This window comes from Anomaloglossus baeobatrachus, chromosome 4, assembly GCF_048569485.1.
Source record: "Anomaloglossus baeobatrachus isolate aAnoBae1 chromosome 4, aAnoBae1.hap1, whole genome shotgun sequence".
Classification (NCBI taxonomy): Eukaryota; Metazoa; Chordata; class Amphibia; order Anura; family Aromobatidae; genus Anomaloglossus; species Anomaloglossus baeobatrachus.
In genome coordinates this window covers 645,953,522-645,980,512 of record NC_134356.1, presented here as the reverse complement: position 1 = coordinate 645,980,512, position 26,991 = coordinate 645,953,522, and the positions used below count along the sequence as shown (strand labels likewise).

General features: G+C 38.8%; 17 non-coding genes across 17 annotated transcripts; all 17 read right to left on the bottom strand.

Annotated features, from left to right (window-relative positions):
• Window positions 1-242: 242 nt before the first annotated feature.
• TRNAE-CUC (transfer RNA glutamic acid (anticodon CUC)) lies at window positions 243-314 on the bottom strand. Its single transcript has one exon. It is a non-coding gene; the product is annotated as a tRNA-Glu (tRNA).
• Window positions 315-7,756: 7,442 nt separating this feature from the next.
• On the bottom strand, window positions 7,757-7,828 carry TRNAE-CUC (transfer RNA glutamic acid (anticodon CUC)). Its single transcript has one exon. It is a non-coding gene; the product is annotated as a tRNA-Glu (tRNA).
• Window positions 7,829-8,694: 866 nt separating this feature from the next.
• Window positions 8,695-8,766, bottom strand: TRNAE-CUC (transfer RNA glutamic acid (anticodon CUC)). Its single transcript has one exon. It is a non-coding gene; the product is annotated as a tRNA-Glu (tRNA).
• An 861-nt stretch (window positions 8,767-9,627) lies between these two features.
• On the bottom strand, window positions 9,628-9,699 carry TRNAE-CUC (transfer RNA glutamic acid (anticodon CUC)). Its single transcript has one exon. It is a non-coding gene; the product is annotated as a tRNA-Glu (tRNA).
• Window positions 9,700-10,558: 859 nt separating this feature from the next.
• TRNAE-CUC (transfer RNA glutamic acid (anticodon CUC)) lies at window positions 10,559-10,630 on the bottom strand. The gene has a single exon. It is a non-coding gene; the product is annotated as a tRNA-Glu (tRNA).
• An 869-nt stretch (window positions 10,631-11,499) lies between these two features.
• Window positions 11,500-11,571, bottom strand: TRNAE-CUC (transfer RNA glutamic acid (anticodon CUC)). The gene has a single exon. It is a non-coding gene; the product is annotated as a tRNA-Glu (tRNA).
• A 1,406-nt stretch (window positions 11,572-12,977) lies between these two features.
• On the bottom strand, window positions 12,978-13,049 carry TRNAE-CUC (transfer RNA glutamic acid (anticodon CUC)). Its single transcript has one exon. It is a non-coding gene; the product is annotated as a tRNA-Glu (tRNA).
• A 1,148-nt stretch (window positions 13,050-14,197) lies between these two features.
• On the bottom strand, window positions 14,198-14,269 carry TRNAE-CUC (transfer RNA glutamic acid (anticodon CUC)). Its single transcript has one exon. It is a non-coding gene; the product is annotated as a tRNA-Glu (tRNA).
• An 856-nt stretch (window positions 14,270-15,125) lies between these two features.
• On the bottom strand, window positions 15,126-15,197 carry TRNAE-CUC (transfer RNA glutamic acid (anticodon CUC)). Its single transcript has one exon. It is a non-coding gene; the product is annotated as a tRNA-Glu (tRNA).
• Window positions 15,198-16,055: 858 nt separating this feature from the next.
• Window positions 16,056-16,127, bottom strand: TRNAE-CUC (transfer RNA glutamic acid (anticodon CUC)). The gene has a single exon. It is a non-coding gene; the product is annotated as a tRNA-Glu (tRNA).
• An 857-nt stretch (window positions 16,128-16,984) lies between these two features.
• On the bottom strand, window positions 16,985-17,056 carry TRNAE-CUC (transfer RNA glutamic acid (anticodon CUC)). The gene has a single exon. It is a non-coding gene; the product is annotated as a tRNA-Glu (tRNA).
• Window positions 17,057-17,916: 860 nt separating this feature from the next.
• On the bottom strand, window positions 17,917-17,988 carry TRNAE-CUC (transfer RNA glutamic acid (anticodon CUC)). The gene has a single exon. It is a non-coding gene; the product is annotated as a tRNA-Glu (tRNA).
• Window positions 17,989-19,776: 1,788 nt separating this feature from the next.
• On the bottom strand, window positions 19,777-19,848 carry TRNAE-CUC (transfer RNA glutamic acid (anticodon CUC)). The gene has a single exon. It is a non-coding gene; the product is annotated as a tRNA-Glu (tRNA).
• Window positions 19,849-20,707: 859 nt separating this feature from the next.
• On the bottom strand, window positions 20,708-20,779 carry TRNAE-CUC (transfer RNA glutamic acid (anticodon CUC)). Its single transcript has one exon. It is a non-coding gene; the product is annotated as a tRNA-Glu (tRNA).
• A 2,746-nt stretch (window positions 20,780-23,525) lies between these two features.
• TRNAE-CUC (transfer RNA glutamic acid (anticodon CUC)) lies at window positions 23,526-23,597 on the bottom strand. Its single transcript has one exon. It is a non-coding gene; the product is annotated as a tRNA-Glu (tRNA).
• An 867-nt stretch (window positions 23,598-24,464) lies between these two features.
• TRNAE-CUC (transfer RNA glutamic acid (anticodon CUC)) lies at window positions 24,465-24,536 on the bottom strand. The gene has a single exon. It is a non-coding gene; the product is annotated as a tRNA-Glu (tRNA).
• Window positions 24,537-25,395: 859 nt separating this feature from the next.
• On the bottom strand, window positions 25,396-25,467 carry TRNAE-CUC (transfer RNA glutamic acid (anticodon CUC)). Its single transcript has one exon. It is a non-coding gene; the product is annotated as a tRNA-Glu (tRNA).
• Window positions 25,468-26,991: the final 1,524 nt, after the last annotated feature.

The following is a 26,991-nucleotide window of genomic DNA, read 5'->3' as shown; positions in this document are numbered from 1 at the left end:
TTGAATCCTGCCTCATTTGAGCTGGAGATAACAGGTCAATTCAATATACTGAAGATTGTAAGTTTTTTCCTCAGACGGTATGTAGTTTACTCATTATCTTTGGCAGGAGAGCCTAGAAACTTTACCATTCAGTTCCAATATTCTATGGATAAGTAAGGAAATTTTAGGTCAAATGACAGGCCACAATGGCCAAACAATTGCGTCGGCCTTTGAATGTCGAAACAAGCACAGAAAAATTTGCATTCCCATACCGGGAGTCGAACCCGGGCCGCCTGGGTGAGAACCAGGAATCCTAACCGCTAGACCATATGGGAAATGTTGTGCTGTGTAGTCGATGATGTGGAAAAAAAGAACTTTATTTCTTTGAGTAAGCAACTTCTGCACGTTTGCAACAGAAGCTTTCCTTGTTAGCACAATAGGTGGCGCGTCAATCTCAAACTCTTAAGGTCATGATTGTGATTCTCACACGTGGCACTTTTCTTTGGAGATTTTGTCTCCATCTTGTCTAGAGAGCCACATTTGTTTCCACTGAGTACCAAAAATCAACAATAATATATTGAGGGGTTTGAGTCTCTTGACACCAAGTATTTGGAAGTCGAAGGTAAGAATGATTTCCGATATGAGCTCAAATGGCTTTTTGTGCAACAGAATGGAATGAATGGCTAAAAGCTCTTGTTGTCAGCATTTTTCGCTGCAAAGAGCAATTTTAATCTAAACTAACTTTGTCTGCAAGGTATGTGTCGACCTTTGAATGCAGGAACTATTGCAGAAAAAAGTGGCACTCCCCTATCAGGAATTGAACCAGTAAACTAAGAAAACTGCTTGCTAATTAATATGGGATATTCCACAGAGTTGCAGAAAACATATAGGGTTTTAAAAAAAAAAAAAAAAAAAAAAGAGTGTTGCCTTCACTAAAAAGCTGTTTTTCATTTTAGTAGTTGAATCCTGCCTCATTTGAGCTGGAGTTAACAGGTCAATTCAATATACTGAAGATTGTAAGTTTTTTCCTCAGACGGTATGTAGTTTACTCATTATCTTTGGCAGGAGAGCCTAGAAACTTTACCATTCAGTTCCAATATTCTATGGATAAGTAAGGAAATTTTAGGTCAAATGACATGCCACAATGGCCAAACAATTGCGTCGGCCTTTGAATGTCGAAACAAGCACAGAAAAATTTGCATTCTCATACCGGGAGTCGAACCCGGGCCGCCTGGGTGAGAACCAGGAATCCTAACCGCTAGACCATATGGGAAATGTTGTGCTGTGTAGTCGATGATGTGGAAAAAAAGAACTTTATTTATTTGAGTAAGCAACTTCTGCACGTTTGCAACAGAAGCTTTCCTTGTTAGCACAATAGGTGGCGCGTCAATCTCAAACTCTTAAGGTCATGATTGTGATTCTCACACGTGGCACTTTTCTTTGGAGATTTTGTCTCCATCTTGTCTAGAGAGCCACATTTGTTTCCACTGAGTACCAAAAATCAACAATAATATATTGAGGGGTTTGAGTCTCTTGACACCAAGTATTTGGAAGTCGAAGGTAAGAATGATTTCCGATATGAGCTCAAATGGCTTTTTGTGCAACAGAATGGAATGAATGGCTAAAAGCTCTTGTTGTCAGCATTTTTCGCTGCAAAGAGCAATTTTAATCTAAACAAACTTTGTCTGCAAGGTATGTGTCGACCTTTGAATGCAGGAACAATTGCAGAAAAAAGTGGCACTCCCCTATCAGGAATTGAACCAGTAAACTAAGAAAACTGCTTGCTAATTAATATGGGATATTCCACAGAGTTGCAGAAAACATATAGGGTTTAAAAAAAAAAAAAAAAAAAAAAAGAGTGTTGCCTTCACTAAAAAGCTGTTTTTCATTTTAGTAGTTGAATCCTGCCTCATTTGAGCTGGAGTTAACAGGTCAATTCAATATACTGAAGATTGTAAGTTTTTTCCTCAGACGGTATGTAGTTTACTCATTATCTTTGGCAGGAGAGCCTAGAAACTTTACCATTCAGTTCCAATATTCTATGGATAAGTAAGGAAATTTTAGGTCAAATGACAGGCCACAATGGCCAAACAATTGCGTCGGCCTTTGAATGTCGAAACAAGCACAGAAAAATTTGCATTCCCATACCGGGAGTCAAACCCGGGCCGCCTGGGTGAGAACCAGGAATCCTAACCGCTAGACCATATGGGAAATGTTGTGCTGTGTAGTCGATGATGTGGAAAAAAAGAACTTTATTTCTTTGAGTAAGCAACTTCTGCACGTTTGCAACAGAAGCTTTCCTTGTTAGCACAATAGGTGGCGCGTCAATCTCAAACTCTTAAGGTCATGATTGTGATTCTCACACGTGGCACTTTTCTTTGGAGATTTTGTCTCCATCTTGTCTAGAGAGCCACATTTGTTTCCACTGAGTACCAAAAATCAACAATAATATATTGAGGGGTTTGAGTCTCTTGACACCAAGTATTTGGAAGTCGAAGGTAAGAATGATTTCCGATATGAGCTCAAATGGCTTTTTGTGCAACAGAATGGAATGAATGGCTAAAAGCTCTTGTTGTCAGCATTTTTCGCTGCAAAGAGCAATTTTAATCTAAACTAACTTTGTCTGCAAGGTATGTGTCGACCTTTGAATGCAGGAACTATTGCAGAAAAAAGTGGCACTCCCCTATCAGGAATTGAACCAGTAAACTAAGAAAACTGCTTGCTAATTAATATGGGATATTCCACAGAGTTGCAGAAAACATATAGGGTTTTAAAAAAAAAAAAAAAAAAAAAAAAAAGAGTGTTGCCTTCACTAAAAAGCTGTTTTTCATTTTAGTAGTTGAATCCTGCCTCATTTGAGCTGGAGTTAACAGGTCAATTCAATATACTGAAGATTGTAAGTTTTTTCCTCAGACGGTATGTAGTTTACTCATTATCTTTGGCAGGAGAGCCTAGAAACTTTACCATTCAGTTCCAATATTCTATGGATAAGTAAGGAAATTTTAGGTCAAATGACAGGCCACAATGGCCAAACAATTGCGTCGGCCTTTGAATGTCGAAACAAGCACAGAAAAATTTGCATTCTCATACCGGGAGTCGAACCCGGGCCGCCTGGGTGAGAACCAGGAATCCTAACCGCTAGACCATATGGGAAATGTTGTGCTGTGTAGTCGATGATGTGGAAAAAAAGAACTTTATTTCTTTGAGTAAGCAACTTCTGCACGTTTGCAACAGAAGCTTTCCTTGTTAGCACAATAGGTGGCGCGTCAATCTCAAACTCTTAAGGTCATGATTGTGATTCTCACACGTGGCACTTTTCTTTGGAGATTTTGTCTCCATCTTGTCTAGAGAGCCACATTTGTTTCCACTGAGTACCAAAAATCAACAATAATATATTGAGGGGTTTGAGTCTCTTGACACCAAGTATTTGGAAGTCGAAGGTAAGAATGATTTCCGATATGAGCTCAAATGGCTTTTTGTGCAACAGAATGGAATGAATGGCTAAAAGCTCTTGTTGTCAGCATTTTTCGCTGCAAAGAGCAATTTTAATCTAAACAAACTTTGTCTGCAAGGTATGTGTCGACCTTTGAATGCAGGAACAATTGCAGAAAAAAGTGGCACTCCCCTATCAGGAATTGAACCAGTAAACTAAGAAAACTGCTTGCTAATTAATATGGGATATTCCACAGAGTTGCAAAAAACATATAGGGTTTTAAAAAAAAAAAAAAAAAAAAAAGAGTGTTGCCTTCACTAAAAAGCTGTTTTTCATTTTAGTAGTTGAATCCTGCCTCATTTGAGCTGGAGTTAACAGGTCAATTCAATATACTGAAGATTGTAAGTTTTTTCCTCAGACGGTATGTAGTTTACTCATTATCTTTGGCAGGAGAGCCTAGAAACTTTACCATTCAGTTCCAATATTCTATGGATAAGTAAGGAAATTTTAGGTCAAATGACATGCCACAATGGCCAAACAATTGCGTCGGCCTTTGAATGTCGAAACAAGCACAGAAAAATTTGCATTCTCATACCGGGAGTCGAACCCGGGCCGCCTGGGTGAGAACCAGGAATCCTAACCGCTAGACCATATGGGAAATGTTGTGCTGTGTAGTCGATGATGTGGAAAAAAAGAACTTTATTTCTTTGAGTAAGCAACTTCTGCACGTTTGCAACAGAAGCTTTCCTTGTTAGCACAATAGGTGGCGCGTCAATCTCAAACTCTTAAGGTCATGATTGTGATTCTCACACGTGGCACTTTTCTTTGGAGATTTTGTCTCCATCTTGTCTAGAGAGCCACATTTGTTTCCACTGAGTACCAAAAATCAACAATAATATATTGAGGGGTTTGAGTCTCTTGACACCAAGTATTTGGAAGTCGAAGGTAAGAATGATTTCCGATATGAGCTCAAATGGCTTTTTGTGCAACAGAATGGAATGAATGGCTAAAAGCTCTTGTTGTCAGCATTTTTCGCTGCAAAGAGCAATTTTAATCTAAACAAACTTTGTCTGCAAGGTATGTGTCGACCTTTGAATGCAGGAACAATTGCAGAAAAAAGTGGCACTCCCCTATCAGGAATTGAACCAGTAAACTAAGAAAACTGCTTGCTAATTAATATGGGATATTCCACAGAGTTGCAGAAAACATATAGGGTTTTAAAAAAAAAAAAAAAAAAAAAAAAGAGTGTTGCCTTCACTAAAAAGCTGTTTTTCATTTTAGTAGTTGAATCCTGCCTCATTTGAGCTGGAGTTAACAGGTCAATTCAATATACTGAAGATTGTAAGTTTTTTCCTCAGACGGTATGTAGTTTACTCATTATCTTTGGCAGGAGAGCCTAGAAACTTTACCATTCAGTTCCAATATTCTATGGATAAGTAAGGAAATTTTAGGTCAAGTGACATGCCACAATGGCCAAACAATTGCGTCGGCCTTTGAATGTCGAAACAAGCACAGAAAAATTTGCATTCTCATACCGGGAGTCGAACCCGGGCCGCCTGGGTGAGAACCAGGAATCCTAACCGCTAGACCATATGGGAAATGTTGTGCTGTGTAGTCGATGATGTGGAAAAAAAGAACTTTATTTCTTTGAGTAAGCAACTTCTGCACGTTTGCAACAGAAGCTTTCCTTGTTAGCACAATAGGTGGCGCGTCAATCTCAAACTCTTAAGGTCATGATTGTGATTCTCACACGTGGCACTTTTCTTTGGAGATTTTGTCTCCATCTTGTCTAGAGAGCCACATTTGTTTCCACTGAGTACCAAAAATCAACAATAATATATTGAGGGGTTTGAGTCTCTTGACACCAAGTATTTGGAAGTCGAAGGTAAGAATGATTTCCGATATGAGCTCAAATGGCTTTTTGTGCAACAGAATGGAATGAATGGCTAAAAGCTCTTGTTGTCAGCATTTTTCGCTGCAAAGAGCAATTTTAATCTAAACAAACTTTGTCTGCAAGGTATGTGTCGACCTTTGAATGCAGGAACAATTGCAGAAAAAAGTGGCACTCCCCTATCAGGAATTGAACCAGTAAACTAAGAAAATTGCTTGCTAATTAATATGGGATATTCCACAGAGTTGCAAAAAACATATAGGGTTTTAAAAAAAAAAAAAAAAAAAAAAAGAGTGTTGCCTTCACTAAAAAGCTGTTTTTCATTTTAGTAGTTGAATCCTGCCTCATTTGAGCTGGAGTTAACAGGTCAATTCAATATACTGAAGATTGTAAGTTTTTTCCTCAGACGGTATGTAGTTTACTCATTATCTTTGGCAGGAGAGCCTAGAAACTTTACCATTCAGTTCCAATATTCTATGGATAAGTAAGGAAATTTTAGGTCAAATGACATGCCACAATGGCCAAACAATTGCGTCGGCCTTTGAATGTCGAAACAAGCACAGAAAAATTTGCATTCTCATACCGGGAGTCGAACCCGGGCCGCCTGGGTGAGAACCAGGAATCCTAACCGCTAGACCATATGGGAAATGTTGTGCTGTGTAGTCGATGATGTGGAAAAAAAGAACTTTATTTCTTTGAGTAAGCAACTTCTGCACGTTTGCAACAGAAGCTTTCCTTGTTAGCACAATAGGTGGCGCGTCAATCTCAAACTCTTAAGGTCATGATTGTGATTCTCACACGTGGCACTTTTCTTTGGAGATTTTGTCTCCATCTTGTCTAGAGAGCCACATTTGTTTCCACTGAGTACCAAAAATCAACAATAATATATTGAGGGGTTTGAGTCTCTTGACACCAAGTATTTGGAAGTCGAAGGTAAGAATGATTTCCGATATGAGCTCAAATGGCTTTTTGTGCAACAGAATGGAATGAATGGCTAAAAGCTCTTGTTGTCAGCATTTTTCGCTGCAAAGAGCAATTTTAATCTAAACAAACTTTGTCTGCAAGGTATGTGTCGACCTTTGAATGCAGGAACAATTGCAGAAAAAAGTGGCACTCCCCTATCAGGAATTGAACCAGTAAACTAAGAAAACTGCTTGCTAATTAATATGGGATATTCCACAGAGTTGCAGAAAACATATAGGGTTTTAAAAAAAAAAAAAAAAAAAAAAAGAGTGTTGCCTTCACTAAAAAGCTGTTTTTCATTTTAGTAGTTGAATCCTGCCTCATTTGAGCTGGAGTTAACAGGTCAATTCAATATACTGAAGATTGTAAGTTTTTTCCTCAGACGGTATGTAGTTTACTCATTATCTTTGGCAGGAGAGCCTAGAAACTTTACCATTCAGTTCCAATATTCTATGGATAAGTAAGGAAATTTTAGGTCAAATGACAGGCCACAATGGCCAAACAATTGCGTCGGCCTTTGAATGTCGAAACAAGCACAGAAAAATTTGCATTCTCATACCGGGAGTCGAACCCGGGCCGCCTGGGTGAGAACCAGGAATCCTAACCGCTAGACCATATGGGAAATGTTGTGCTGTGTAGTCGATGATGTGGAAAAAAAGAACTTTATTTCTTTGAGTAAGCAACTTCTGCACGTTTGCAACAGAAGCTTTCCTTGTTAGCACAATAGGTGGCGCGTCAATCTCAAACTCTTAAGGTCATGATTGTGATTCTCACACGTGGCACTTTTCTTTGGAGATTTTGTCTCCATCTTGTCTAGAGAGCCACATTTGTTTCCACTGAGTACCAAAAATCAACAATAATATATTGAGGGGTTTGAGTCTCTTGACACCAAGTATTTGGAAGTCGAAGGTAAGAATGATTTCCGATATGAGCTCAAATGGCTTTTTGTGCAACAGAATGGAATGAATGGCTAAAAGCTCTTGTTGTCAGCATTTTTCGCTGCAAAGAGCAATTTTAATCTAAACTAACTTTGTCTGCAAGGTATGTGTCGACCTTTGAATGCAGGAACTATTGCAGAAAAAAGTGGCACTCCCCTATCAGGAATTGAACCAGTAAACTAAGAAAACTGCTTGCTAATTAATATGGGATATTCCACAGAGTTGCAGAAAACATATAGGGTTTTAAAAAAAAAAAAAAAAAAAAAAAAGAGTGTTGCCTTCACTAAAAAGCTGTTTTTCATTTTAGTAGTTGAATCCTGCCTCATTTGAGCTGGAGTTAACAGGTCAATTCAATATACTGAAGATTGTAAGTTTTTTCCTCAGACGGTATGTAGTTTACTCATTATCTTTGGCAGGAGAGCCTAGAAACTTTACCATTCAGTTCCAATATTCTATGGATAAGTAAGGAAATTTTAGGTCAAATGACAGGCCACAATGGCCAAACAATTGCGTCGGCCTTTGAATGTCGAAACAAGCACAGAAAAATTTGCATTCCCATACCGGGAGTCGAACCCGGGCCGCCTGGGTGAGAACCAGGAATCCTAACCGCTAGACCATATGGGAAATGTTGTGCTGTGTAGTCGATGATGTGGAAAAAAAGAACTTTATTTCTTTGAGTAAGCAACTTCTGCACGTTTGCAACAGAAGCTTTCCTTGTTAGCACAATAGGTGGCGCGTCAATCTCAAACTCTTAAGGTCATGATTGTGATTCTCACACGTGGCACTTTTCTTTGGAGATTTTGTCTCCATCTTGTCTAGAGAGCCACATTTGTTTCCACTGAGTACCAAAAATCAACAATAATATATTGAGGGGTTTGAGTCTCTTGACACCAAGTATTTGGAAGTCGAAGGTAAGAATGATTTCCGATATGAGCTCAAATGGCTTTTTGTGCAACAGAATGGAATGAATGGCTAAAAGCTCTTGTTGTCAGCATTTTTCGCTGCAAAGAGCAATTTTAATCTAAACAAACTTTGTCTGCAAGGTATGTGTCGACCTTTGAATGCAGGAACAATTGCAGAAAAAAGTGGCACTCCCCTATCAGGAATTGAACCAGTAAACTAAGAAAACTGCTTGCTAATTAATATGGGATATTCCACAGAGTTGCAGAAAACATATAGGGTTTTAAAAAAAAAAAAAAAAAAAAAAGAGTGTTGCCTTCACTAAAAAGCTGTTTTTCATTTTAGTAGTTGAATCCTGCCTCATTTGAGCTGGAGTTAACAGGTCAATTCAATATACTGAAGATTGTAAGTTTTTTCCTCAGACGGTATGTAGTTTACTCATTATCTTTGGCAGGAGAGCCTAGAAACTTTACCATTCAGTTCCAATATTCTATGGATAAGTAAGGAAATTTTAGGTCAAATGACAGGCCACAATGGCCAAACAATTGCGTCGGCCTTTGAATGTCGAAACAAGCACAGAAAAATTTGCATTCCCATACCGGGAGTCGAACCCGGGCCGCCTGGGTGAGAACCAGGAATCCTAACCGCTAGACCATATGGGAAATGTTGTGCTGTGTAGTCGATGATGTGGAAAAAAAGAACTTTATTTCTTTGAGTAAGCAACTTCTGCACGTTTGCAACAGAAGCTTTCCTTGTTAGCACAATAGGTGGCGCGTCAATCTCAAACTCTTAAGGTCATGATTGTGATTCTCACACGTGGCACTTTTCTTTGCAGATTTTGTCTCCATCTTGTCTAGAGAGCCACATTTGTTTCCACTGAGTACCAAAAATCAACAATAATATATTGAGGGGTTTGAGTCTCTTGACACCAAGTATTTGGAAGTCGAAGGTAAGAATGATTTCCGATATGAGCTCAAATGGCTTTTTGTGCAACAGAATGGAATGAATGGCTAAAAGCTCTTGTTGTCAGCATTTTTCGCTGCAAAGAGCAATTTTAATCTAAACTAACTTTGTCTGCAAGGTATGTGTCGACCTTTGAATGCAGGAACTATTGCAGAAAAAAGTGGCACTCCCCTATCAGGAATTGAACCAGTAAACTAAGAAAACTGCTTGCTAATTAATATGGGATATTCCACAGAGTTGCAGAAAACATATAGGGTTTTTAAAAAAAAAAAAAAAAGAGTGTTGCCTTCACTAAAAAGCTGTTTTTCATTTTAGTAGTTGAATCCTGCCTCATTTGAGCTGGAGTTAACAGGTAAATTCAATATACTGAAGATTGTAAGTTTTTTCCTCAGACGGTATGTAGTTTACTCATTATCTTTGGCAGGAGAGCCTAGAAACTTTACCATTCAGTTCCAATATTCTATGGATAAGTAAGGAAATTTTAGGTCAAATGACAGGCCACAATGGCCAAACAATTGCGTCGGCCTTTGAATGTCGAAACAAGCACAGAAAAATTTGCATTCCCATACCGGGAGTCGAACCCGGGCCGCCTGGGTGAGAACCAGGAATCCTAACCGCTAGACCATATGGGAAATGTTGTGCTGTGTAGTCGATGATGTGGAAAAAAAGAACTTTATTTCTTTGAGTAAGCAACTTCTGCACGTTTGCAACAGAAGCTTTCCTTGCTAGCACAATAGGTGGCGCGTCAATCTCAAACTCTTAAGGTCATGATTGTGATTCTCACACGTGTCACTTTTCTTTGGAGATTTTGTCTCCATCTTGTCTAGAGAGCCACATTTGTTTCCACTGAGTACCAAAAATCAACAATAATATATTGAGGGGTTTGAGTCTCTTGACACCAAGTATTTGGAAGTCGAAGGTAAGAATGATTTCCGATATGAGCTCAAATGGCTTTTTGTGCAACAGAATGGAATGAATGGCTAAAAGCTCTTGTTGTCAGCATTTTTCGCTGCAAAGAGCAATTTTAATCTAAACTAACTTTGTCTGCAAGGTATGTGTCGACCTTTGAATGCAGGAACTATTGCAGAAAAAAGTGGCACTCCCCTATCAGGAATTGAACCAGTAAACTAAGAAAACTGCTTGCTAATTAATATGGGATATTCCACAGAGTTGCAGAAAACATATAGGGTTTTAAAAAAAAAAAAAAAGAGTGTTGCCTTCACTAAAAAGCTGTTTTTCATTTTAGTAGTTGAATCCTGCCTCATTTGAGCTGGAGTTAACAGGTAAATTCAATATACTGAAGATTGTAAGTTTTTTCCTCAGACGGTATGTAGTTTACTCATTATCTTTGGCAGGAGAGCCTAGAAACTTTACCATTCAGTTCCAATATTCTATGGATAAGTAAGGAAATTTTAGGTCAAATGACAGGCCACAATGGCCAAACAATTGCGTCGGCCTTTGAATGTCGAAACAAGCACAGAAAAATTTGCATTCCCATACCGGGAGTCGAACCCGGGCCGCCTGGGTGAGAACCAGGAATCCTAACCGCTAGACCATATGGGAAATGTTGTGCTGTGTAGTCGATGATGTGGAAAAAAAGAACTTTATTTCTTTGAGTAAGCAACTTCTGCACGTTTGCAACAGAAGCTTTCCTTGCTAGCACAATAGGTGGCGCGTCAATCTCAAACTCTTAAGGTCATGATTGTGATTCTCACACGTGTCACTTTTCTTTGGAGATTTTGTCTCCATCTCGTCTAGAGAGCCACATTTGTTTCCACTGAGTACCAAAAATCAACAATAATATATTGAGGGGTTTGAGTCTCTTGACACCAAGTATTTGGAAGTCGAAGGTAAGAATGATTTCCGATATGAGCTCAAATGGCTTTTTGTGCAACAGAATGGAATGAATGGCTAAAAGCTCTTGTTGTCAGCATTTTTCGCTGCAAAGAGCAATTTTAATCTAAACTAACTTTGTCTGCAAGGTATGTGTCGACCTTTGAATGCAGGAACAATTGCAGAAAAAAGTGGCACTCCCCTATCAGGAATTGAACCAGTAAACTAAGAAAACTGCTTGCTAATTAATATGGGATATTCCACAGAGTTGCAGAAAACATATAGGGTTTTAAAAAAAAAAAAAAAAAAAAAAAAAGAGTGTTGCCTTCACTAAAAAGCTGTTTTTCATTTTAGTAGTTGAATCCTGCCTCATTTGAGCTGGAGTTAACAGGTCAATTCAATATACTGAAGATTGTAAGTTTTTTCCTCAGACGGTATGTAGTTTACTCATTATCTTTGGCAGGAGAGCCTAGAAACTTTACCATTCAGTTCCAATATTCTATGGATAAGTAAGGAAATTTTAGGTCAAATGACAGGCCACAATGGCCAAACAATTGCGTCGGCCTTTGAATGTCGAAACAAGCACAGAAAAATTTGCATTCCCATACCGGGAGTCGAACCCGGGCCGCCTGGGTGAGAACCAGGAATCCTAACCGCTAGACCATATGGGAAATGTTGTGCTGTGTTGTCGATGATGTGGAAAAAAAGAACTTTATTTCTTTGAGTAAGCAACTTCTGCACGTTTGCAACAGAAGCTTTCCTTGTTAGCACAATAGGTGGCGCGTCAATCTCAAACTCTTAAGGTCATGATTGTGATTCTCACACGTGGCACTTTTCTTTGGAGATTTTGTCTCCATCTTGTCTAGAGAGCCACATTTGTTTCCACTGAGTACCAAAAATCAACAATAATATATTGAGGGGTTTGAGTCTCTTGACACCAAGTATTTGGAAGTCGAAGGTAAGAATGATTTCCGATATGAGCTCAAATGGCTTTTTGTGCAACAGAATGGAATGAATGGCTAAAAGCTCTTGTTGTCAGCATTTTTCGCTGCAAAGAGCAATTTTAATCTAAACTAACTTTGTCTGCAAGGTATGTGTCGAATTTGAATGCAGGAACAATTGCAGAAAAAAGTGGCACTCCCCTATCAGGAATTGAACCAGTAAACTAAGAAAACTGCTTGCTAATTAATATGGGATATTCCACAGAGTTGCAGAAAACATATAAGGTTTTAAAAAAAAAAAAAGAGTGTTGCCTTCACTAAAAAGCTGTTTTTCATTTTAGTAGTTGAATCCTGCCTCATTTGAGCTGGAGTTAACAGGTCAATTCAATATACTGAAGATTGTAAGTTTTTTCCTCAGACGGTATGAGGCAGGATTCAACTACTAAAATGAAAAACAGCTTTTTAGTGAAGGCAACACTCTTTTTTTTTTTTTTTTTTTTTTTTAAAACCCTATATGTTTTCTGCAACTCTGTGGAATATCCCATATTAATTAGCAAGCAGTTTTCTTAGTTTACTGGTTCAATTCCTGATAGGGGAGTGCCACTTTTTTCTGCAATTGTTCCTGCATTCAAAGGTCGACACATACCTTGCAGACAAAGTTAGTTTAGATTAAAATTGCTCTTTGCAGCGAAAAATGCTGACAACAAGAGCTTTTAGCCATTCATTCCATTCTGTTGCACAAAAAGCCATTTGAGCTCATATCGGAAATCATTCTTACCTTCGACTTCCGAATACTTGGTGTCAAGAGACTCAAACCCCTCAATATATTATTGTTGATTTTTGGTAGTTGGTAGAGTGTTGCCTTCACTAAAAAGCTGTTTTTCATTTTAGTAGTTGAATCCTGCCTCATTTGAGCTGGAGTTAACAGGTCAATTCAATATACTGAAGATTGTAAGTTTTTTCCTCAGACGGTATGTAGTTTACTCATTATCTTTGGCAGGAGAACCTAGAAACTTTACCATTCAGTTCCAATATTCTATGGATAAGTAAGGAAATTTTAGGTCAAATGACAGGCCACAATGGCCAAACAATTGCGTCGGCCTTTGAATGTCGAAACAAGCACAGAAAAATTTGCATTCCCATACCGGGAGTCGAACCCGGGCCGCCTGGGTGAGAACCAGGAATCCTAACCGCTAGACCATATGGGAAATGTTGTGCTGTGTAGTCGATGATGTGGAAAAAAAGAACTTTATTTCTTTGAGTAAGCAACTTCTGCACGTTTGCAACAGAAGCTTTCCTTGTTAGCACAATAGGTGGCGCGTCAATCTCAAACTCTTAAGGTCATGATTGTGATTCTCACACGTGGCACTTTTCTTTGGAGATTTTGTCTCCATCTTGTCTAGAGAGCCACATTTGTTTCCACTGAGTACCAAAAATCAACAATAATATATTGAGGGGTTTGAGTCTCTTGACACCAAGTATTTGGAAGTCGAAGGTAAGAATGATTTCCGATATGAGCTCAAATGGCTTTTTGTGCAACAGAATAATAATAATAATAATAATTATAATAATTTTATTCATTTATATAGCGCTATTAATTCCACAGCGCTTTACATACATTGGCAACACTGTCCCCATTGGGGCTCACAATCTCGAGTCCCTATCAGTATGTCTTTGGAGTGTGGGAGGAAACCGGAGTACCCGGAGGAAACCCACGCAAACACGGGGAGAACATACAAACTCCTTGCAGATAGTGTCCTTGGTGGGATTTGAACCCAGGACCCCCGCGCTGCAAGACTGCAGTGCTAACCACTGAGCCACCGTGCTGCCCATGAATGGAATGAATGGCTAAAAGCTCTTGTTGTCAGCATTTTTCGCTGCAAAGAGCAATTTTAATCTAAACTAACTTTGTCTGCAAGGTATGTGTCGACCTTTGAATGCAGGAACTATTGCAGAAAAAAGTGGCACTCCCCTATCAGGAATTGATCCAGTAAACTAAGAAAACTGCTTGCTAATTAATATGGGATATTCCACAGAGTTGCAGAAAACATATAGGGTTTTAAAAAAAAAAAAGAGTGTTGCTTTCAATAAAAAGCTGTTTTTCATTTTAGTAGTTGAATCCTGCCTCATTTGAGCTGGAGTTAACAGGTCAATTCAATATACTGAAGATTGTAAGTTTTTTCCTCAGACGGTATGTAGTTTACTCATTATCTTTGGCAGGAGAGCCTAGAAACTTTACCATTCAGTTCCAATATTCTATGGATAAGTAAGGAAATTTTAGGTCAAATGACAGGCCACAATGGCCAAACAATTGCGTCGGCCTTTGAATGTCGAAACAAGCACAGAAAAATTTGCATTCCCATACCGGGAGTCGAACCCGGGCCGCCTGGGTGAGAACCAGGAATCCTAACCGCTAGACCATATGGGAAATGTTGTGCTGTGTAGTCGATGATGTGGAAAAAAAGAACTTTATTTCTTTGAGTAAGCAACTTCTGCACGTTTGCAACAGAAGCTTTCCGTGTTAGCACAATAGGTGGCGCGTCAATCTCAAACTCTTAAGGTCATGATTGTGATTCTCACACGTGGCACTTTTCTTTGGAGATTTTGTCTCCATCTTGTCTAGAGAGCCACATTTGTTTCCACTGAGTACCAAAAATCAACAATAATATATTGAGGGGTTTGAGTCTCTTGACACCAAGTATTTGGAAGTCGAAGGTAAGAATGATTTCCGATATGAGCTCAAATGGCTTTTTGTGCAACAGAATGGAATGAATGGCTAAAAGCTCTTGTTGTCAGCATTTTTCGCTGCAAAGAGCAATTTTAATCTAAACTAACTTTGTCTGCAAGGTATGTGTCGAATTTGAATGCAGGAACAATTGCAGAAAAAAGTGGCACTCCCCTATCAGGAATTGAACCAGTAAACTAAGAAAACTGCTTGCTAATAATTATGGGATATTCCACAGAGTTGCAGAAAACATATAGGGTTTTTAAAAAAAAAAAAGAGTGTTGCCTTCACTAAAAAGCTGTTTTTCATTTTAGTAGTTGAATCCTGCCTCATTTGAGCTGGAGTTAACAGGTCAATTCAATATACTGAAGATTGTAAGTTTTTTCCTCAGACGGTATGTAGTTTACTCATTATCTTTGGCAGGAGAACCTAGAAACTTTACCATTCAGTTCCAATATTCTATGGATAAGTAAGGAAATTTTAGGTCAAATGACAGGCCACAATGGCCAAACAATTGCGTCGGCCTTTGAATGTCGAAACAAGCACAGAAAAATTTGCATTCCCATACCGGGAGTCGAACCCGGGCCGCCTGGGTGAGAACCAGGAATCCTAACCGCTAGACCATATGGGAAATGTTGTGCTGTGTAGTCGATGATGTGGAAAAAAAGAACTTTATTTCTTTGAGTAAGCAACTTCTGCACGTTTGCAACAGAAGCTTTCCTTGTTAGCACAATAGGTGGCGCGTCAATCTCAAACTCTTAAGGTCATGATTGTGATTCTCACACGTGGCACTTTTCTTTGGAGATTTTGTCTCCATCTTGTCTAGAGAGCCACATTTGTTTCCACTGAATACCAAAAATCAACAATAATATATTGAGGGGTTTGAGTCTCTTGACACCAAGTATTTGGAAGTCGAAGGTAAGAATGATTTCCGATATGAGCTCAAATGGCTTTTTGTGCAACAGAATGGAATGAATGGCTAAAAGCTCTTGTTGTCAGCATTTTTCGCTGCAAAGAGCAATTTTAATCTAAACTAACTTTGTCTGCAAGGTATGTGTCGACCTTTGAATGCAGGAACAATTGCAGAAAAAAGTGGCACTCCCCTATCAGGAATTGAACCAGTAAACTAAGAAAACTGCTTGCTAATTAATATGGGATATTCCACAGAGTTGCAGAAAACATATAGGGTTTAAAAAAAAAAAAAAAGAGTGTTGCCTTCACGAAAAAGCTGTTTTTCATTTTAGTAGTTGAATCCTGCCTCATTTGAGCTGGAGTTAACAGGTCAATTCAATATACTGAAGATTGTAAGTTTTTTCCTCAGACGGTATGTAGTTTACTCATTATCTTTGGCAGGAGAGCCTAGAAACATTACCATTCAGTTCCAATAATCTATGGATAAGTAAAGAAATTTTAGGTCAAACGACAGGCCACAATGGCCAACCAATTGCGTCGGCCTTTGAATGTCGAAACAAGCACAGAAAAATTTGCATTCCCATACCGGGAGTCGAACCCGGGCCGCCTGGGTGAGAACCAGGAATCCTAACCGCTAGACCATATGGGAAATGTTGTGCTGTGTAGTCGATGATGTGGAAAAAAAGAACTTTATTTCTTTGAGTAAGCAACTTCTGCACGTTTGCAACAGAAGCTTTCCGTGTTAGCACAATAGGTGGCGCGTCAATCTCAAACTCTTAAGGTCATGATTGTGATTCTCACACGTGGCACTTTTCTTTGGAGATTTTGTCTCCATCTTGTCTAGAGAGCCACATTTGTTTCCACTGAGTACCAAAAATCAACAATAATATATTGAGGGGTTTGAGTCTCTTGACACCAAGTATTTGGAAGTCGAAGGTAAGAATGATTTCCGATATGAGCTCAAATGGCTTTTTGTGCAACAGAATGGAATGAATGGCTAAAAGCTCTTGTTGTCAGCATTTTTCGCTGCAAAGAGCAATTTTAATCTAAACTAACTTTGTCTGCAAGGTATGTGTCGAATTTGAATGCAGGAACAATTGCAGAAAAAAGTGGCACTCCCCTATCAGGAATTGAACCAGTAAACTAAGAAAACTGCTTGCTAATAATTATGGGATATTCCACAGAGTTGCAGAAAACATATAGGGTTTTAAAAAAAAAAAAAAGAGTGTTGCCTTCACTAAAAAGCTGTTTTTCATTTTAGTAGTTGAATCCTGCCTCATTTGAGCTGGAGTTAACAGGTCAATTCAATATACTGAAGATTTTAAGTTTTTTCCTCAGACGGTATGTAGTTTACTCATTATCTTTGGCAGGAGAGCCTAGAAACTTTACCATTCAGTTCCAATATTCTATGGATAAGTAAGGAAATTTTAGGTCAAATGACAGGCCACAATGGCCAAACAATTGCGTCGGCCTTTGAATGTCGAAACAAGCACAGAAAAATTTGCATTCCCATACCGGGAGTCGAACCCGGGCCGCCTGGGTGAGAACCAGGAATCCTAACCGCTAGACCATATGGGAAATGTTGTGCTGTGTAGTCGATGATGTGGAAAAAAAGAACTTTATTTCTTTGAGTAAGCAACTTCTGCACGTTTGCAACAGAAGCTTTCCTTGTTAGCACAATAGGTGGCGCGTCAATCTCAAACTCTTAAGGTCATGATTGTGATTCTCACACGTGGCACTTTTCTTTGGAGATTTTGTCTCCATCTTGTCTAGAGAGCCACATTTGTTTCCACTGAGTACCAAAAATCAACAATAATATATTGAGGGGTTTGAGTCTCTTGACACCAAGTATTTGGAAGTCGAAGGTAAGAATGATTTCCGATATGAGCTCAAATGGCTTTTTGTGCAACAGAATGGAATGAATGGCTAAAAGCTCTTGTTGTCAGCATTTTTCGCTGCAAAGAGCAATTTTAATCTAAACTAACTTTGTCTGCAAGGTATGTGTCGACCTTTGAATGCAGGAACAATTGCAGAAAAAAGTGGCACTCCCCTATCAGGAATTGAACCAGTAAACTAAGAAAACTGCTTGCTAATTAATATGGGATATTCCACAGAGTTGCAGAAAACATATAGGGTTTTAAAAAAAAAAAAAAAAGAGTGTTGCCTTCACGAAAAAGCTGTTTTTCATTTTAGTAGTTGAATCCTGCCTCATTTGAGCTGGAGTTAACAGGTCAATTCAATATACTGAAGATTGTAAGTTTTTTCCTCAGACGGTATGTAGTTTACTCATTATCTTTGGCAGGAGAGCCTAGAAACTTTACCATTCAGTTCCAATAATCTATGGATAAGTAAAGAAATTTTAGGTCAAACGACAGGCCACAATGGCCAACCAATTGCGTCGGCCTTTGAATGTCGAAACAAGCACAGAAAAAATTGCATTCCCATACCGGGAGTCGAACCCGGGCCGCCTGGGTGAGAACCAGGAATCCTAACCGCTAGACCATATGGGAAATGTTGTGCTGTGTAGTCGATGATGTGGAAAAAAAGAACTTTATTTCTTTGAGTAAGCAACTTCTGCACGTTTGCAACAGAAGCTTTCCGTGTTAGCACAATAGGTGGCGCGTCAATCTCAAACTCTTAAGGTCATGATTGTGATTCTCACACGTGGCACTTTTCTTTGGAGATTTTGTCTCCATCTTGTCTAGAGAGCCACATTTGTTTCCACTGAGTACCAAAAATCAACAATAATATATTGAGGGGTTTGAGTCTCTTGACACCAAGTATTTGGAAGTCGAAGGTAAGAATGATTTCCGATATGAGCTCAAATGGCTTTTTGTGCAACAGAATGGAATGAATGGCTAAAAGCTCTTGTTGTCAGCATTTTTCGCTGCAAAGAGCAATTTTAATCTAAACTAACTTTGTCTGCAAGGTATGTGTCGAATTTGAATGCAGGAACAATTGCAGAAAAAAGTGGCACTCCCCTATCAGGAATTGAACCAGTAAACTAAGAAAACTGCTTGCTAATTAATATGGGATATTCCACAGAGTTGCAGAAAACATATAGGGTTTTAAAAAAAAAAAAAAGAGTGTTGCCTTCACTAAAAAGCTGTTTTTCATTTTAGTAGTTGAATCCTGCCTCATTTGAGCTGGAGTTAACAGGTCAATTCAATATACTGAAGATTGTAAGTTTTTTCCTCAGACGGTATGTAGTTTACTCATTATCTTTGGCAGGAGAACCTAGAAACTTTACCATTCAGTTCCAATATTCTATGGATAAGTAAGGAAATTTTAGGTCAAATGACAGGCCACAATGGCCAAACAATTGCGTCAGCCTTTGAATGTCGAAACAAGCACAGAAAAATTTGCATTCCCATACCGGGAGTCGAACCCTGGCCGCCTGGGTGAGAACCAGGAATCCTAACCGCTAGACCATATGGGAAATGTTGTGCTGTGTAGTCGATGATGTGGAAAAAAAGAACTTTATTTCTTTGAGTAAGCAACTTCTGCACGTTTGCAACAGAAGCTTTCCTTGTTAGCACAATAGGTGGCGCGTCAATCTCAAACTCTTAAGGTCATGATTGTGATTCTCACACGTGGCACTTTTCTTTGGAGATTTTGTCTCCATCTTGTCTAGAGAGCCACATTTGTTTCCACTGAGTACCAAAAATCAACAATAATATATTGAGGGGTTTGAGTCTCTTGACACCAAGTATTTGGAAGTCGAAGGTAAGAATGATTTCCGATATGAGCTCAAATGGCTTTTTGTGCAACAGAATGGAATGAATGGCTAAAAGCTCTTGTTGTCAGCATTTTTCGCTGCAAAGAGCAATTTTAATCTAAACTAACTTTGTCTGCAAGGTATGTGTCGACCTTTGAATGCAGGAACAATTGCAGAAAAAAGTGGCACTCCCCTATCAGGAATTGAACCAGTAAACTAAGAAAACTGCTTGCTAATTAATATGGGATATTCCACAGAGTTGCAGAAAACATATAGGGTTTAAAAAAAAAAAAAAAAGAGTGTTGCCTTCACGAAAAAGCTGTTTTTCATTTTAGTAGTTGAATCCTGCCTCATTTGAGCTGGAGTTAACAGGTCAATTCAATATACTGAAGATTGTAAGTTTTTTCCTCAGACGGTATGTAGTTTACTCATTATCTTTGGCAGGAGAGCCTAGAAACTTTACCATTCAGTTCCAATAATCTATGGATAAGTAAAGAAATTTTAGGTCAAACGACAGGCCACAATGGCCAACCAATTGCGTCGGCCTTTGAATGTCGAAACAAGCACAGAAAAATTTGCATTCCCATACCGGGAGTCGAACCCGGGCCGCCTGGGTGAGAACCAGGAATCCTAACCGCTAGACCATATGGGAAATGTTGTGCTGTGTAGTCGATGATGTGGAAAAAAAGAACTTTATTTCTTTGAGTAAGCAACTTCTGCACGTTTGAAACAGAAGCTTTCCTTGTTAGCACAATAGGTGGCGCGTCAATCTCAAACTCTTAAGGTCATGATTGTGATTCTCACACGTGGCACTTTTCTTTGGAGATTTTGTCTCCATCTTCTCTAGAGAGCCACATTTGTTTCCACTGAGTACCAAAAATCAACAATAATATATTGAGGGGTTTGAGTCTCTTGACACCAAGTATTTGGAAGTCGAAGGTAAGAATGATTTCCGATATGAGCTCAAATGGCTTTTTGTGCAACAGAATGGAATGAATGGCTAAAAGCTCTTGTTGTCAGCATTTTTCGCTGCAAAGAGCAATTTTAATCTAAACTAACTTTGTCTGCAAGGTATGTGTCGACCTTTGAATGCAGGAACAATTGCAGAAAAAAGTGGCACTCCCCTATCAGGAATTGAACCAGTAAACTAAGAAAACTGCTTGCTAATTAATATGGGATATTCCACAGAGTTGCAGAAAACATATAGGGTTTAAAAAAAAAAAAAAAAGAGTGTTGCCTTCACGAAAAAGCTGTTTTTCATTTTAGTAGTTGAATCCTGCCTCATTTGAGCTGGAGTTAACAGGTCAATTCAATATACTGAAGATTGTAAGTTTTTTCCTCAGACGGTATGTAGTTTACTCATTATCTTTGGCAGGAGAGCCTAGAAACTTTACCATTCAGTTCCAATAATCTATGGATAAGTAAAGAAATTTTAGGTCAAACGACAGGCCACAATGGCCAACCAATTGCGTCGGCCTTTGAATGTCGAAACAAGCACAGAAAAATTTGCATTCCCATACCGGGAGTCGAACCCGGGCCGCCTGGGTGAGAACCAGGAATCCTAACCGCTAGACCATATGGGAAATGTTGTGCTGTGTAGTCGATGATGTGGAAAAAAAGAACTTTATTTCTTTGAGTAAGCAACTTCTGCACGTTTGAAACAGAAGCTTTCCTTGTTAGCACAATAGGTGGCGCGTCAATCTCAAACTCTTAAGGTCATGATTGTGATTCTCACACGTGGCACTTTTCTTTGGAGATTTTGTCTCCATCTTGTCTAGAGAGCCACATTTGTTTCCACTGAGTACCAAAAATCAACAATAATATATTGAGGGGTTTGAGTCTCTTGACACCAAGTATTTGGAAGTCGAAGGTAAGAATGATTTCCGATATGAGCTCAAATGGCTTTTTGTGCAACAGAATGGAATGAATGGCTAAAAGCTCTTGTTGTCAGCATTTTTCGCTGCAAAGAGCAATTTTAATCTAAACTAACTTTGTCTGCAAGGTATGTGTCGACCTTTGAATGCAGGAACTATTGCAGAAAAAAGTGGCACTCCCCTATCAGGAATTGAACCAGTAAACTAAGAAAACTGCTTGCTAATTAATATGGGATATTCCACAGAGTTGCAGAAAACATATAGGGTTTTAAAAAAAAAAAAAAAAAAAAAAAGAGTGTTGCCTTCACTAAAAAGCTGTTTTTCATTTTAGTAGTTGAATCCTGCCTCATTTGAGCTGGAGTTAACAGGTCAATTCAATATACTGAAGATTGTAAGTTTTTTCCTCAGACGGTATGTAGTTTACTCATTATCTTTGGCAGGAGAGCCTAGAAACTTTACCATTCAGTTCCAATATTCTATGGATAAGTAAGGAAATTTTAGGTCAAATGACAGGCCACAATGGCCAAACAATTGCGTCGGCCTTTGAATGTCGAAACAAGCACAGAAAAATTTGCATTCCCATACCGGGAGTCGAACCCGGGCCGCCTGGGTGAGAACCAGGAATCCTAACCGCTAGCCCATATGGGAAATGTTGTGCTGTGTAGTCGATGATGTGGAAAAAAAGAACTTTATTTCTTTGAGTAAGCAACTTCTGCAGGTTTGAAACAGAAGCTTTCCTTGTTAGCACAATAGGTGGCGCGTCAATCTCAAACTCTTAAGGTCATGATTGTGATTCTCACACGTGGCACTTTTCTTTGGAGATTTTGTCTCCATCTTGTCTAGAGAGCCACATTTGTTTCCACTGAGTACCAAAAATCAACAATAATATATTGAGGGGTTTGAGTCTCTTGACACCAAGTATTTGGAAGTCGAAGGTAAGAATGATTTCCGATATGAGCTCAAATGGCTTTTTGTGCAACAGAATGGAATGAATGGCTAAAAGCTCTTGTTGTCAGCATTTTTCGCTGCAAAGAGCAATTTTAATCTAAACTAACTTTGTCTACAAGGTATGTGTCGACCTTTGAATGCAGGAACTATTGCAGAAAAAAGTGGCACTCCCCTATCAGGAATTGAACCAGTAAACTAAGAAAACTGCTTGCTAATTAATATGGGATATTCCACAGAGTTGCAGAAAACATATAGGGTTTTAAAAAAAAAAAAAAAAAAAAAAAGAGTGTTGCCTTCACTAAAAAGCTGTTTTTCATTTTAGTAGTTGAATCCTGCCTCATTTGAGCTGGAGTTAACAGGTCAATTCAATATACTGAAGATTGTAAGTTTTTTCCTCAGACGGTATGTAGTTTACTCATTATCTTTGGCAGGAGAGCCTAGAAACTTTACCATTCAGTTCCAATATTCTATGGATAAGTAAGGAAATTTTAGGTCAAATAACAGGCCACAATGGCCAAACAATTGCGTCGGCCTTTGAATGTCGAAACAAGCACAGAAAAAGTTGAATTCCCATACCGGGAGTCGAACCCGGGCCGCCTGGGTGAGAATCAGGAATCCTAACCGCTAGACCATATGGGAAATGTTGTGCTGTGTAGTCGATGATGTGGAAAAAAAGAACTTTATTTCTTTGAGTAAGCAACTTCTGCACGTTTGCAACAGAAGCTTTCCTTGTTAGCACAATAGGTGGCGCGTCAATCTCAAACTCTTAAGGTCATGATTGTGATCCTCACATGTGGCACTTTTCTTTGGAGATTTTGTCTCCATCTTGTCTAGAGAGCCACATTTGTTTCCACTGAGTACCAAAAATCAAGAATAATATATTGAGGGGTTTGAGTCTCTTGACACCAAGTATTTGGAAGTCGAAGGTAAGAATGATTTCCGATATGAGCTCAAATGGCTTTTTGTGCAAAAGAATGGAATGAATGGCTAAAAGCTCTTGTGGTCAGCATTTTTTGCTGCATAGAGCAATTTTAATCTAAACTAACTTTGTCTGCAAGGTATGTGTCGACCTTTGAATGCAGGAACTATTGCAGAAAAAAGAGGCACTCCCCTATCGGGAATTGAACCAGTAAACTAAGAAAACTGCTTGCTAATTAATATGGGATATTCCACAGAGTTGCAGAAAACATATAGGGTTTAAAAAAAAAAAAAAAAAAAAAAAAAGAGTGTTGCCTTCACGAAAAAGCTGTTTTTCATTTTAGTAGTTGAATCCTGCCTCATTTGAGCTGGAGTTAACAGGTCAATTCAATATACTGAAGATTGTAAGTTTTTTCCTCAGACGGTATGTAGTTTACTCATTATCTTTGGCAGGAGAGCCTAGAAACTTTACCATTCAGTTCCAATATTCTATGGATAAGTAAAGAAATTTTAGGTCAAACGACAGGCCACAATGGCCAACCAATTGCGTCGGCCTTTGAATGTCGAAACAAGCACAGAAAAATTTGAATTCCCATACCGGGAGTCGAACCCGGGCCGCCTGGGTGAGAACCAGGAATCCTAACCGCTAGACCATATGGGAAATGTTGTGCTGTGTAGTCGATGATGTGGAAAAAAAGAACTTTATTTCTTTGAGTAAGCAACTTCTGCACGTTTGCAACAGAAGCTTTCCTTGTTAGCACAATAGGTGGCGCGTCAATCTCAAACTCTTAAGGTCATGATTGTGATTCTCACACGTGGCACTTTTCTTTGGAGATTTTGTCTCCATCTTGTCTAGAGAGCCACATTTGTTTCCACTGAGTACCAAAAATCAACAATAATATATTGAAGGGTTTGAGTCTCTTGACACCAAGTATTTGGAAGTCGAAGGTAAGAATGATTTCCGATATGAGCTCAAATGGCTTTTTGTGCAACAGAATGGAATGAATGGCTAAAAGCTCTTGTTGTCAGCATTTTTCGCTGCAAAGAGCAATTTTAATCTAAACTAACTTTGTCTGCAAGGTATGTGTCGACCTTTGAATGCAGGAACTATTGCAGAAAAAAGTGGCACTCCCCTATCAGGAATTGAACCAGTAAACTAAGAAAACTGCTTGCTAATTAATATGGGATATTCCACAGAGTTGCAGAAAACATATAGGGTTTTAAAAAAAAAAAAAAAAAAAAAAAGAGTGTTGCCTTCACTAAAAAGCTGTTTTTCATTTTAGTAGTTGAATCCTGCCTCATTTGAGCTGGAGTTAACAGGTCAATTCAATATACTGAAGATTGTAAGTTTTTTCCTCAGACGGTATGTAGTTTACTCATTATCTTTGGCAGGAGAGCCTAGAAACTTTACCATTCAGTTCCAATATTCTATGGATAAGTAAGGAAATTTTAGGTCAAATGACAGGCCACAATGGCCAAACAATTGCGTCGGCCTTTGAATGTCGAAACAAGCACAGAAAAATTTGCATTCCCATACCGGGAGTCGAACCCGGGCCGCCTGGGTGAGAACCAGGAATCCTAACCGCTAGACCATATGGGAAATGTTGTGCTGTGTAGTCGATGATGTGGAAAAAAAGAACTTTATTTCTTTGAGTAAGCAACTTCTGCACGTTTGCAACAGAAGCTTTCCTTGTTAGCACAATAGGTGGGGCGTCAATCTCAAACTCTTAAGGTCATGATTGTGATTCTCACACGTGGCACTTTTCTTTGGAGATTTTGTCTCCATCTTGTCTAGAGAGCCACATTTGTTTCCACTGAGTACCAAAAATCAACAATAATATATTGAGTGGTTTGAGTCTCTTGACTCCAAGTATTTGGAAGTCGAAGGTAAGAATGATTTCCGATATGAGCTCAAATGGCTTTTTGTGCAACAGAATGGAATGAATGGCTAAAAGCTCTTGTTGTCAGCATTTTTCGCTGCAAAGAGCAATTTTAATCTAAACTAACTTTGTCTGCAAGGTATGTGTTGACCTTTGAATGCAGGAACAATTGCAGAAAAAAGTGGCACTCCCCTATCAGGAATTGAACCAGTAAACTAAGAAAACTGCTTGCTAATTAATATGGGATATTCCACAGAGTTGCAGAAAACATATAGGGTTTAAAAAAAAAAAAAAAAAGAGTGTTGCCTTCACTAAAAAGCTGTTTTTCATTTTAGTAGTTGAATCCTGCCTCATTTGAGCTGGAGTTAACAGGTCAATTCAATATACTGAAGATTGTAAGTTTTTTCCTCAGACGGTATGTAGTTCACTCATTATTTTGGCAGGAGAGCCTAGAAACTTTACCATTCAGTTCCAATATTCTATGGATAAGTAAGGAAATTTTAGGTCAAATGACAGGCCACAATGGCCAACCAATTGCGTCGGCCTTTGAATGTCGAAACAAGCACAGAAAAATTTGCATTCCCATACCGGGAGTCGAACCCGGGCCGCCTGGGTGAGAACCAGGAATCCTAACCGCTAGACCATATGGGAAATGTTGTGCTGTGTAGTCGATGATGTGGAAAAAAAGAACTTTATTTCTTTGAATAAGCAACTTCTGCACGTTTGCAACAGAAGATTTCCTTGTTAGCATAATAGGTGGCGCGTCAATCTCAAACTCTTAAGGTCATGATTGTGATCCTCACATGTGGCACTTTTCTTTGGAGATTTTGTCTCCATCTTGTCTAGAGAGCCACATTTGTTTCCACTGAGTACCAAAAATCAAGAATAATATATTGAGGGGTTTGAGTCTCTTGACACCAAGTATTTGGAAGTCGAAGGTAAGAATGATTTCCGATATGAGCTCAAATGGCTTTTTGTGCAACAGAATGGAATGAATGGCTAAAAGCTCTTGTTGTCAGCATTTTTCGCTGCAAAGAGCAATTTTAATCTAAACTAACTTTGTCTGCAAGGTATGTGTCGACCTTTGAATGCAGGAACTATTGCAGAAAAAAGAGGCACTCCCCTATCGGGAATTGAACCAGTAAACTAAGAAAACTGCTTGCTAATTAATATGGGATATTCCACAGAGTTGCAGAAAACATATAGGGTTTTAAAAAAAAAAAAAAAAAGAGTGTTGCCTTCACGAAAAAGCTGTTTTTCATTTTAGTAGTTGAATCCTGCCTCATTTGAGCTGGAGTTAACAGGTCAATTCAATATACTGAAGATTGTAAGTTTTTTCCTCAGACGGTATGTAGTTTACTCATTATCTTTGGCAGGAGAGCCTAGAAACTTTACCATTCAGTTCCAATATTCTATGGATAAGTAAAGAAATTTTAGGTCAAACGACAGGCCACAATGGCCAACCAATTGCGTCGGCCTTTGAATGTCGAAACAAGCACAGAAAAATTTGAATTCCCATACCGGGAGTCGAACCCGGGACGCCTGGGTGAGAACCAGGAATCCTAACCGCTAGACCATATGGGAAATGTTGTGCTGTGTAGTCGATGATGTGGAAAAAAAGAACTTTATTTCTTTGAGTAAGCAACTTCTGCACGTTTGCAACAGAAGCTTTCCTTGTTAGCACAATAGGTGGCGCGTCAATCTCAAACTCTTAAGGTCATGATTGTGATTCTCACACGTGGCACTTTTCTTTGGAGATTTTGTCTCCATCTTGTCTAGAGAGCCACATTTGTTTCCACTGAGTACCAAAAATCAACAATAATATATTGAGGGGTTTGAGTCTCTTGACACCAAGTATTTGGAAGTCGAAGGTAAGAATGATTTCCGATATGAGCTCAAATGGCTTTTTGTGCAACAGAATGGAATGAATGGCTAAAAGCTCTTGTTGTCAGCATTTTTCGCTGCAAAGAGCAATTTTAATCTAAACTAACTTTGTCTGCAAGGTATGTGTCGACCTTTGAATGCAGGAACTATTGCAGAAAAAAGTGGCACTCCCCTATCAGGAATTGAACCAGTAAACTAAGAAAACTGCTTGCTAATTAATATGGGATATTCCACAGAGTTGCAGAAAACATATAGGGTTTTAAAAAAAAAAAAAAAAAAAAAAGAGTGTTG